The following is a 12,032-nucleotide window of genomic DNA, read 5'->3' as shown; positions in this document are numbered from 1 at the left end:
AACCCACAGACCACGAGATCATGACCTGAGCCGAAGTCGGACGCTCAACCGACTGAGCCACCCAGGTGCCCCTGCCTTCTCAGTTCTTAAAGACTTTGCTGAACGGTTCTTTAAACAACATTCTCACCGTTGAAGTGGCTCCTTCTATCTCCTTGCTGGGCTCTGGCTGGTACAGGCGCCAGATAATGCTGAAATTAATGTTAAAAAAAGAAAAAAGACTTTTCTTGTTTCTCTTCTACTTGATTATTATATTTGAGGGTAACCAAATAGCTAATAATGAAAAGCTTTTCCTTTTAGAAAAATTCCAGCTGAGAATACAGAACTAATGATCTGAGAAAAAAATCACCCTTTTGCAACGCCTGGTTAATGAAGGTTGATCAACACGATCATGATGAACTCGACCAACAGCTGCTAAAACCATCACGTGAAGGTCGATAGGAGACTTTATAACAGATGCGTCTTGCCAACTCCTGAACACGCGGGTCAGTTTTCACATCTAAAATCACAATTTTCACATTTAAAAGCAGAACATGCCTCCTGATGTGATGCAGAAGCATCACCCGTGAAGTGTTCTTTCCAAAACAATAGCTTCTAAATTTACCTACCAGTCTGCACGAAAAACGGGCAACGGCAGAGCACGTTAAGACTTCACCACTAGGGGGCGCCAGGTGGGGGGTGCTCAGTAGGTTAAGCGCTCGACTTCGGCTCAGGGCGTGATTTCACGCTTTGTGAGTTCGAGCCCCGCGTCGGGCTCTGTGCTGACAGCTTGGAGCCTGCTTTGGATTCTGTGCCTCCCTTTCTCTTTGCTCCTCCCCTCATCATGCTTTCTCTCTCCTACAAAAATAAATAAACATTAAAAAAAAAAAAGACATCACCACTAGGACGCAGCCAAATCACGCATGGACAGTCCACAGGCAAGTGAACCTGTTTCACCAAAAATAAAAGGCACAAGAAAAGGTGAGAGGTGAATGTGGTGGATGAAAAAGACACAGATGGGGCGCCTGGGTGACTTAGTTGAGCATCTGACTCTTGGTTTTGGCTCAGGTCACAATCTCACAGTTCGTGCGTTCAAGCCCTGTGTTGGGCTCTGAGAGGACAGCACAGAGCCTCCTTGGGATTCCCTCTCTCTCTCTCTCTCTCTCTCTCTCTCTCTGCCCCTCCCCCACTCACTCTCTTTCAAAGAAAAAAAAAAAAACTTGACAAAAAAAGACATCCACAGGAAAGCACAATGTAGACCCTGTCTGCCCTCATTCAAACAGGATTAGAAAAACATTTTTAAGATTATCAGAGCAATTTGAATGCAGACTGGGTATTAGATGATACTATCAAGGCAACTATTAATTTTGTTGGGCATGATACCATCAGATGATTATGCTAAGAAAAAAATCCTTATCTGCTAGAGAAACATGTAATATACATGTGTATATATTATATATATGGTATGTGTGTTATAATGTATACAACCGCCAGGAGTACGCATTGAGATCTGGGATTTGCTTTAAGTTACTCCAAAATTAAAAAACAAATAAATAAAAATATGGGGAGTGGGGATATATGAGGCAGGGGTAGCAAGGTAATTGTTATCGAAGCTGGGTGATGGGCACAAGGGGGTTCATTATTCCATTCCATCTACTTTTGAATATATTTGAAAACTTCTATTGTAAAAGTTTGTTTAAAAAGAGAGAACACGGGGCGCCTGGGTGGCTCAGTTGGTTAAGCGTCCTACTCTTGATTTGGCTCAGGTCACAATCTCATAGTTTGTGGGTTTGAGCCCCTCACTGGGCTCTGTGCTGACAGTGCGGAGCCTGCTTGGGACTCTCTCTCTCCCTTTCTCTGCCCCACGCCCCGCTCTCTCTCTCTCTCTCTCTCTCTCAAAAAATTAACTAAAAAAAAAAAATTTTTTTTTAAAAGAACAAAGGGGAGCCTGGGTAGTTCACTCAGTTGAGTGTCCTACTCTTGATTTGGGCTCAGGTCATAATCCCAGGGTTGTGTGATCGATCCCTGCACTGGCAGCATGGAGCCTGCTTGGGATTTTCTCTCTCTCTCTCTCTCTCTCTCTCCCCTCCCCCTCCATCCCTCTCCCGCTTGCACTCTCTCTCTCTCTCTCTCTCAAAAAAAAAAAATTAAGAAAAAAAAAGCAAAAATGTTGGCTTAGCAACAGAAAAATGTACATATGTTCAGCCAAAAACATGAACAAGAATGTTCAGAACAGCACTATTTATAACCATCCCAAACTGGAAACAAGCCAAATGTCCATCAACAGTAAAATGGATAAATAACAGTGGATATTCATATAATGGAACGAATAACATGGATGGCTCTCAAGACATAGTAGAGAAGTAAAGAAGTAAAACATAAAATCATACACGCCGCCTCCGCTTTACAAAACCAGGAAAATTAATTTATGCCCTTAGAAGTCAGTATATTGTTTCTGGGGGTAGAGACTGACAAGGAGAGGCCACTAGGGGAGCTGGGCTGGACACGTTTTATTTATTCTTCTGGGTGCTGGATACGGGAGTGTTTGCTCACTTTGTGGAAATATATTGAACTGTATACTTATTTTTTTACTTTATTGTATGAATATTCTTCAATTAAAAAAAAGGATATACAGGCTTAGAAAGAGGAAGGATACATTATTGCAGATCCAGAAGAAATCAGAATAATCACTAGGGAATGTTTTTGAGAAAAAGTACAACAACCAGCTGGAAAATTCAAAGGAAATTAATCATTTCCTAGGATAATGTAAAATACCAAGACTGACCTTGAAACCATTAGAATTCAGGAATAGATTAATGACCAAACAAGAGATTGGAAAGATGATTAAAGATAGTGAAGGCAAAAAAATATATATAAGGCCCTTCATTGTGAAGGAGCAAAAAGTCAGAAATACTGGCTCCCTTTATAAGATTGTAAATTGCTTCACTAGCTAAATTTGTTCAGCTAAAATGCCTGTTGCTCGTCGTATTATTTTGTAAGTTGGCTCTTACATTCCGGGAAGTTCATCTTTTTCTCTTATGAAATAAAAAGTTCATGGTCATTAAGTTCATTAAGATATGTCAAGCATTGGGGGCACTGGGTGGCTCAGTGGGCTGAGCGTCCAACTTCAGCTCAGGTCACGATCTCACAGTTTGTGAGTTCGAGCCCTGCGTCGGGCTCTGTGCTGTCAGCGCGGAACAGGCTTCAGATCCTCTGTCCCCCTATCTCTGCCCCACCCCCATAGTGCTCGCTCACTCTCTCTCTCTTGCAAAAATAAAAAAATAAACATAAAAAAAAGATATGTCAAGCATTGTTTTCAATAATTGCATAAGTAACAAAAATGTCCAGCTTGAGAACTGAGGAAAGTCCATGAATTCTTCCATTCACTTGAGGGGTAAACAACTAGTAGAAAGCTCACTTTTCTCCTTTTTCTCTTAAGGGTCTATCATTTCCCAGGCCTGTAACTTCCTGTCTTCCTGCTATAGTTGTTTCAAACAAAGAGCCACTATTAATTTTCCAAATCTAAACACAGTGTAAATCTTTGTTGTGGTTATTCTTTGAACTATCAAAAAAGGCACCAGACCCAGATGGTTCTGTCTCACCTTTAAATAGCAGATGATTCCAGGGCGCCTGGGTGGCTCAGTCGGTTGAACATCTGACTTCGGCTCCGGTCATGATCTCGCGGTTCATGGGTTCGAGCCCCGCGTCAGGCTCTGTGCTGACGGCTTGGAGCCTGGAGTCTGCTTCGGATTCTGTGTGTCCTTCTCTCTCTGCGCCTCCCCTGCTCACGCTCTGTCTCTCTCAAAAATAAATAACCATCAAAAAATTTAAAAAAATAAATAGCAGATGATTCATATGCTATTTACACTGCTCCAGACCCCAGGGAAAGATGGTAACACTCTAGCATACTTTATGATGTTGATAAAATGGGAATAGCCAACTCTGAGGAATATGCTGCAAAAAAAAAATGTTGCTTATAAATCATATAGATGCAAACTCTCTAAATAAAATACCAAATCTCATCCAGGAGTGTATCAAAAGAATAATACACCATGAGGTTTATTTCAGAAGAGTAAGGGTGATTCTCCATGGAGAATCTATTGACATCATTCATTACATGCACAATTAAATAAGCAAACCATGCAATTGTATTCATTCTGTTTGATAAAAATACATCATCTATTTCAAATAAAAAAGCTCTTGGGGGTGCGCCTGGGTGGCTCAGTCGGTTAAGCGTCTGACTTCGGCTCAGGTCATGATATCACGGTTCGTGGGTTCGAGCCCCACGTCAGGCTCTGTGCTGACAGCTCAGAGCCCGGAGCCTGCTTCAGATTCTGTGTCTCCCCCCCCTGCCCCCCCGTTCCTCCCCGACTCACACTCTGTCTCTCTGTCTCTCTCTCAAAAATAAATAAACATCGAATGAAAGCTCTAAGTCAACTAGTGGCAATGATGCTGAAAGCAGTTCTGATGTTTATTGACTTCCAGAAGAAAGAGTGGTGGGGTATGGATGCTGAGGTCCCGGGCCAGCCCCGTGAGACACCTCCAGGGGCAACACTTCCCCAGTTGGGGCCACTGGACGCTTCGAAGTGGTGTTTCTCCTGGCCATGGAACCTCCGAGTCTCTGAGCTTCCTGAGATTCCATGAGTGGATTAGAGAAACAGAATGAACACGATATACCCATATGTCTGAGATTTATTATAGGAATTGGCTCGCGTAATTACGGAGGCCGAGAAGTCCCACCGTCTGCCGTCTGTGGACTGAACTGGGAAAGCCAGTGGTGTAAGTCAGTCCAAGTCTGAAGCCCAAGAACCAGGGGAACCGACAGCGTGAGTCCCAGTCCAGAAGGGCAGGAGAAGGTGGCGGTCCCAGCTCAGAGAGCAGGTTCACCCTCCCTCTCCGGTTTTCTCTCCGGGCCCTCAACGGACTGGATGGTGCCCACCAGCACTGGGGCGGGGACCTTCTTTACTCCGCCTGCTGATCTAAATGCTAGTCTTTTCCAGAAACAGCCCCACAGACACACCCAGAAATAAAACGTCTCTGGGCATCCCTTAGCCCAGTCAAGCTGACGCAGAAAATTAACATCAAAACGTGTCACCTAAAACAGTCTCCAAAATTCTTTTTCTGCTGAAACAAAACCAGAGTTGTTTTTATTCCACACAACCTTTGTATGTTCGGTTTGTCCTGCTTTTCTATTGATTTTCTGCTTCCTTGCTTTCTTTTCTAATGATTGGGTTTTAAATATCTTTTCTTTTTTAAAAATTAATTAGTTAATTAGTTAATTTGTTTTTGAGAGTGTGTGAGTGAAAGAGAGAGACTCCCACGAGGTGCAGGGAGAGAGAGAGAGAGAAAGTGCAGAGTCTGGAGCCGGGCTTGAGCTCACAAACCATGAGATCATGACCTGAGCCAAAGTCGACACTTAACCAGGCGCCCCAGTACGTTTTCTTTCTATTGACTCAGAAGGTATACACTCATTTCTTCTTTCTTTCTTTCTTTCTTTCTTTCTCTTTCTTTCTTTCTTTCAGGGTGAGTGAGCGCAAGGGAGAGGCAGAGAGAGAGAGGGAGAGAATCTTGAACAAGATCCGTGCTTGATCCCACGACTGTGAGATCATGACCTGAGCCGAAATCAAGAGTTGGACGTTTAACCGACGAAGCCACCCAGGCGCCCTACAAGTTCTATTCTTTTGGAGAGTACTCTTACGTTTCACCAAGTGTATTGACAAAAATCTAAACTTAGTCAATGGATCTATCTCCCTTCAACCTATACAAAGCCTTTAGAACACTTTATTATTATCGCTCTCTGTTCTTATGGGTTTTTGTTCTCCCAATTTTGACTTTTTAAGAACCACCCCCAAATTGGACATCATCCTCAGTCACTCATTTGCTCCTCATTCCTTCTTCCCTCTCAGATCTCTTCTCTGAAGTCATTTTCATTCTTTCTGAAGTTCATCTTCTAGAAGTTCCTCCTGTCTGTTGGTGATAAACTCCTACATCCAGTTGGTCTGAATGCCCTCACCTTGGTATAAGATAGGGATGGCCGTCCTAGCTCACGGGACTGGGGCGAGTCAAAGTCTCTCCTCCTCGGCCATTTCTCGGAAGCCCCCACACCTTGGGAAGTCGGAGTCCCTTCACTCAGGGTCTGCACACGGGCTGGGCTGGCTTCTAGCCATCTGTCTCCCCTTCCCAGACTCGATGTACCAGATCTTGCCACCTCAAGCAGTTCTGGTCAAAGCCCCTTAGCCTGGCATTCCAAGCCCCGTACCTTCCAGACTTACCATGCCCCTGCCCGGCGCAGACACACGACGTTACCTGCCCTTCCTCAGACCCCTGGCCTTTCCTTCCTCGGTGCACCTGCTCTGGGAGACACTGAGAGAAGTAAAATAGTTCTCTGTGCCAAGATATGCTCTGCCTTGGGGAGTGGGGAGGAGACAGCTGGCGGGGAGGTAGGGGGTCCAAAAAGTGTCTGGACAGAGAACCAAGAAAGGGGAGGTTCTCCCTGCAAAGGCCCCCTCTCGCAAAGCTATGCGTGGCCACGGACGGTTTAATAAGGCACAACTAGGGGCGCCTGGGTGGCGCAGTCGGTTAAGCGTCCGACTTCAGCCAGGTCACGATCTCGCGGCCCGTGAGTTCGAGCCCCGCGTCAGGCTCTGGGCTGACGGCTCGGAGCCTGGAGCCTGTTTCCGATTCTGTGTCTCCCTCTCTCTCTGCCCCTCCCCCGTTCATGCTCTGTCTCTCTCTGTCCCAAAAATAAATAAATGTTGAAAAAAAAATTAAAAAAAAAAATAAGGCACAACTTGACTATCAAAATGCTAGATTATGGAAGACATAAGGTGACAGGGGACCCATATGAAGGAGGAAAGCACTTGGAGGGTTCAGAGACAAGGCAAATGAAGGGAGCAAGGAAAGTAAGAGTCTGAAAGTTCCAGCAATTTCTAGAAGGGAAACAATCAAAATAGGGGGGGTGAGGAGGTCTCTCGGGAGAGTACCCCTGTAGGGTTCCGAGGTCTCACCCCCTCCTCGGCCTCTCATGGTTTCCTGGATTCCATGCCATTTTCTGAAAAATCTGGGGGGACAGATACTGCTGAGTCCCCGGCACCCTGATTTGGATACTTTCAAACTGAAAGACGAAGGCAGCTCCCCACCTCTCTCCAAGCACGTCTTCTGTTTCATATACACTGGAGGGGAGGGGACTGATAGCGCCTTGTGAGTTCCCTGTGGGGCGTGGGACTTGTGTTGCAGTTACTGTTGAGAAACTTGGAGTCCCCGGTTGAACTTGGCCTGCTGTGGCTGGTCTTGGATCCCACAATCAGGACGGATGGTGCGGCTGCTGCCCAACAGGCGTGGGTGCTGACTTGCCGCTTGGACGTGCTCATCGTGACCTCTGCTGGTAGCTTCTAGAAATGTGGGCGGAATACGGAGCCAGCAACCTCATGTGGGCCCTGGGCCCGGGTCACACAGTTGGAACCAGAGTGCATACCACAGGGAGGAAAAGAGAGTGCTGGTCTCAAACAAAAATCACCGAGGCATTGTGGTACCCACGACCACCTCCATGGCTAACAACCGGGACTGGTTGGGAACGAAGGTTTCTGGCCCTTGGCACCTCACTGCGAACCAGTGAGGGTTACTGAACACACACACTTTGGTAGTTAGCATCATCGGACTCTATCGCAACAGCAGCTGAGAAGTTGCTGTCATTGCTGACGCGCAGCGGACAGCCTCGGCCACTGCTTTTATTCCTCTTGCGTCACCAGGCAAGGTGCGCAAAGTGCCTTTACGCCTTCCGTAGGGGCGGTGGAGTCTCTTGCAGGTGTCATCAGTGGATCAGGCCGGAGCACGATATGAGCTACTGCTGTTGTCCTGACTTTCCACTACGTCGATGGCACGGACCCCGGTTCCTACTGAGCCAACTGTCCATGTTGCCTCACACGCCGCTCAGATACAGATAAGCAGAGATGGTTGGGTTCTGGGTGAGGGCAAAATCCGGGGTCCTGCAACCCAGGTAACTTCCTTCAGGGACGTCTGGGCACCTAGTGAGGATAAATTGCCGGCCTTATGCCTCCAACTACAAAGAAAGAAGCCCCATGCCAGTTTAGCTTCTTTGTATTTTGAAGGCAGCAGACTCCACATTTAAGAACCTTACTGAAGCCCGTGCACCAGGCCAGCAGGCGAGAGACCGTGCCTGAAGGGCCTCTGGAACAGGAAGTTTTGGAAGATCAAGCAGCTGCGAACCCAGCGCCGCCACTGAGCCCCGTCTCCTGCACACCCCACAGAATGACGGTCTCAGCTTCGGAAATTCCATTCCACCAGTTCTCAGGGTCTTCTCCCTGCCGCTGGGATGTGCCTTCTGTAGAACCCCCACACGCATCCCCTCAGCACATGACAGATGCGTGCGTACTGGCCAGATTTCCATGGCCATCACACGCAACTCTCTGCCTGAGGACTTTCCCTGGCCACCGAAGTCTGTGTACCCACACAGGGGCAGGCTGGAAGCCAACCCCCCAGGAGCAGCCCTCTTCCACCAATGACGGGTGTGAGTTGATGGGGAAGTGCCCTCGCTGCCTTGCCCTCGGGCTATTGCTGAAGGGTTAGATGCTGGCTCCCAGAGTTCTCTAGGAAGGAAATTTCTAGTATGGTCAGCTGCAGTTTCAACCTGCTGGAAAAGCCAACCTGAGTTGAAGTAAAGAACACAACAGATGGAGGGTACCTGGGTGGGTCCGTCGGTTAGGTGTCCAACTTCAGCTCAGGTCAGGATCTCATAGTCCATGAGTTTGAGCCCCGTGTTGGGCTCTGTGCTGACAGCTCAGAGCCCGGATCCTGCTTCGGATTCTGTGTCTCCCTCTCTCTCTGCCCCTCCCCCCTCTCAAAAATAAATAAACATTAAAAAAACAAGGAACAGGGGCGCCTGGGTGGCGCAGTCGGTTAAGCGTCCGACTTCAGCCAGGTCACGATCTCGCGGTCCGTGAGTTCGAGCCCCGTGTCAGGCTCTGGGCTGATGGCTCGGAGCCTGGAGCCTGCTTCCGATTCTGTGTCTCCCTCTCTCTGACCCTCCCCCGTTCATGCTCTGTCTCTCTCTGTCCCAAAAATAAATAAACGTTGAAAAAAAAGATTAAAAAAAAAAAAACAAGGAACATAATAGACGGGATGTTTAACAGAAGGGATACCTCTTAGGCATGAAACAGGGAAATCAGAATACCAGACTGAGAAGATCTAAGAGGAAGGACTAAAGAAAACAGCTGCACAAGAAAAGCTAAGATATGGAAGGTAGAAATAAAGATGTTAAAATCTGAAAAACAGGGATTCTGGAGAGAAATCGGAACATGGAGGGAGAAGATGTTTGAAGAAATAGTGGAGACAAACTTCCTGGAATCATATAAACATAAAGCACCTGGGATCACAAAATGCCCAAAGAGTGCCAGGAGAAGAAAAAGGAATAACTCACATCTACACACACCATCTAGAACTTTACGAATAGCACAGATAACACAGATAGGAAAGAGCATACCACACCCAAAGCAATGAGAACGAGACCAATGTCAGGGTTTTCAATCGCAACGCTGAAAGCAAGAAGACAATCAAGTAATATTTTCAAAGTATTGAAGGAAAAGATTTAGAATCTAGAAACTTATATCCATCCAAACTGCCAAATAGGACAGATGGGTCCCCTATACCAATTACTAAAAGAAGTTAAATGAGCTGAGTGTATCATTTAAAAGAAAAATAGTGATGCGTGATTCAACTTTTACGATGTAGAGATGGGTAGAGCATCTGAAAGTAAAGGAAATCTGAAAGTAAGAGTATGGAAGAGCACTTACCAGGCAGAAAGAAAAATACTAAGCAGAAGAAACTGGGATTTGGAAACGAATTTCACAATAAATTTCATATTAAAAAAAAAAAGAAACTGGGGGGAGCTATGCTAACATCACATAAACAAGGTTAAAAAGCATCTGTAGGGATGGAAAGCATCACTCCATAAGAAAGGGTTCAATTTGGGCGCCTGGGTGGCGCAGTCGGTTAAGCGGCCGACTTCAGCCAGGTCACGATCTCGCGGTCCGGGAGTTCGAGCCCCGGGTCGGGCTCTGGGCTGACGGCTCAGAGCCTGGAGCCTGTTTCCGATTCTGTGTCTCCCTCTCTCTCTGCCCCTCCCCCATTCATGCTCTGTCTCTCTCTGTCCCAAAAAAAAAACGTTGAAAAAAAAATTAAAAAAAGAAAGGGTTCAACTCACAAAAGGAGACGGCAATTTTAAATGTGTTGTACTTAATACCATAAACTCAAAATCGATTAAGCAAAAGGTGACAGACTACAGGAAGAAATCATTCAATCCCCTCAGGGATCCACAGCTGATGAATGTCCATCGATGTAGCCACTTTGGAAAACATTTGGTGGCATTGCCTAAAATTCTGACAAATTCCATGCCTGAGAAATGTCCTAAGAGGAACTTTCACACCGACACAGATGTATCTACCGGAACGTTTACAACTGGGGGAGGGGGAGGCGGGGAGGAAGAACCCCAAGGGCCACCAGCAGAAGAGTGAATGGATAAATTGTGAGAGAGTCCCACAAGGAGATATTATTGGCAGTCAAAACAAATGAACTACAGCAACTAGGAGAATCAAAGTAGTATATTAAATGAAACATCAGCCCCTAAATATGACATTTGGCATGTTATCCTTTTCATAAGGCTAAAAACCACCTTTGTAAAAAGTTTATTTAGAGAAAGAGAGACTGAGCAGGGGAGGGGCAGAGAGGGAGAAAGAGAATCCCAAGCAGTCTCCGCACTGTCACAGAGCCTGATGTGGGGCTCGAACTCACAAACTGAGATCATGAGCTGAGCCAAAATCAAGAGCCGGATGCTTCCCGACTGAACCACCCAGGTACCCCTAAAAAAACCTTTTAGAAAACGCACGTAGATAGAAGAAAATGACATGGGAAGAAGACAAGGGCATACAGAGTCAAGTTGGTTGCCTTGGGTGGAGGAACGGAAGATGGGACGGACAGGGTTTAGGATGGGAGGGTGGAGGCAAATGATAGCTTGGGTTGTTGTATAGTCAGTTGGAGTCTTTGTTTTGTGGTGGTGAGTTTGAAGGTGCTTACATTATTAAAAATAATCAACTAGGGGCGCCTGGGTGGCTTAGTCAGTTAAGCGTCCAACTTCAGCTCAGGTCATGATCTCACGGTTTGTGAGTTCGAGCCCTGCGTCAGGCTCTGTGCTGACAGCTCGGAGCCTGGAGCCTGCTTTGGATTCTGTGTCTCCCTCTCTCTCTGCCCCTCCCCTGCTCATGCTTTGTCTCTCTCACTCTCAAAAATGAATAAATGTTAAAAATTTTTTAATCAAATATTTATATATAATAATTTATGGACCAAAAATGGAATCATATGGAAATTAGAAAACACTCAAAACTAAACTATAATAAAACACTAGACACTTCACACCTGCCAGGATAGCTATTAAAAAAAAAAACCAACCATAATGTGTTGGCAAAGATATGAAGAAATTGGAAAACTTATGCGCTGTTGGTGGGCATGTAAAATAATGCTACCACTATGAAAAACAGTATGCTGATGGTTCCTTAAAAAAATTAAAAATAGAGGGGCGCCTGGGTGGCTCATTTGGTTAAGCAACCAACTCTTGGTTTTGGTTCAGGTCACGATCTCATGGTTCATGGGTTCAAGCCCCACATCAGGCTCTGTGCTGACGGCACAGAGCCTGCTTGGGATTCTGTCTCTCTCTCTCTCTCTCAAAAATAAACATTAAAAAAATTTTTTTTAATTAAAAATAGAATTACCTTATCATCCAGCAATTCCACTTCTGGGTATATCTTCAGAAGAGTTAAAACCAAGGCCTCAAAGAGATACTTGTACACCTGTACACCCACGTTCATAGCAGCATTATTCACAATAGCTAAACGGTGGAAGGAATCCAGGAGTCCACCGATGGCTGAATGGATAAGCAAACTGTGGTATACACAAACAATGGGACAGGTTCAGCCGTAAAAAGGAAATTCTGACATGCGCTAACAACATGGCTGAACCTTGAAGACATTATGCTAAGTGAAATAAGC

General features: G+C 45.8%; 1 non-coding gene across 1 annotated transcript; it reads left to right on the top strand.

The window, feature by feature from the left end:
- The first annotated feature begins 4,186 nt into the window (after positions 1-4,186).
- Positions 4,187-4,271, top strand: TRNAR-UCG (transfer RNA arginine (anticodon UCG)). Its single transcript has one exon. It is a non-coding gene; the product is annotated as a tRNA-Arg (tRNA).
- Positions 4,272-12,032: the final 7,761 nt, after the last annotated feature.

Source organism: Prionailurus viverrinus, chromosome D1 (genome assembly GCF_022837055.1).
Source record: "Prionailurus viverrinus isolate Anna chromosome D1, UM_Priviv_1.0, whole genome shotgun sequence".
Taxonomy (NCBI): domain Eukaryota; kingdom Metazoa; phylum Chordata; class Mammalia; order Carnivora; family Felidae; genus Prionailurus; species Prionailurus viverrinus.
Note: the sequence above shows the minus strand (reverse complement) of the source record. Positions and strands in the feature narration are given on the sequence as shown.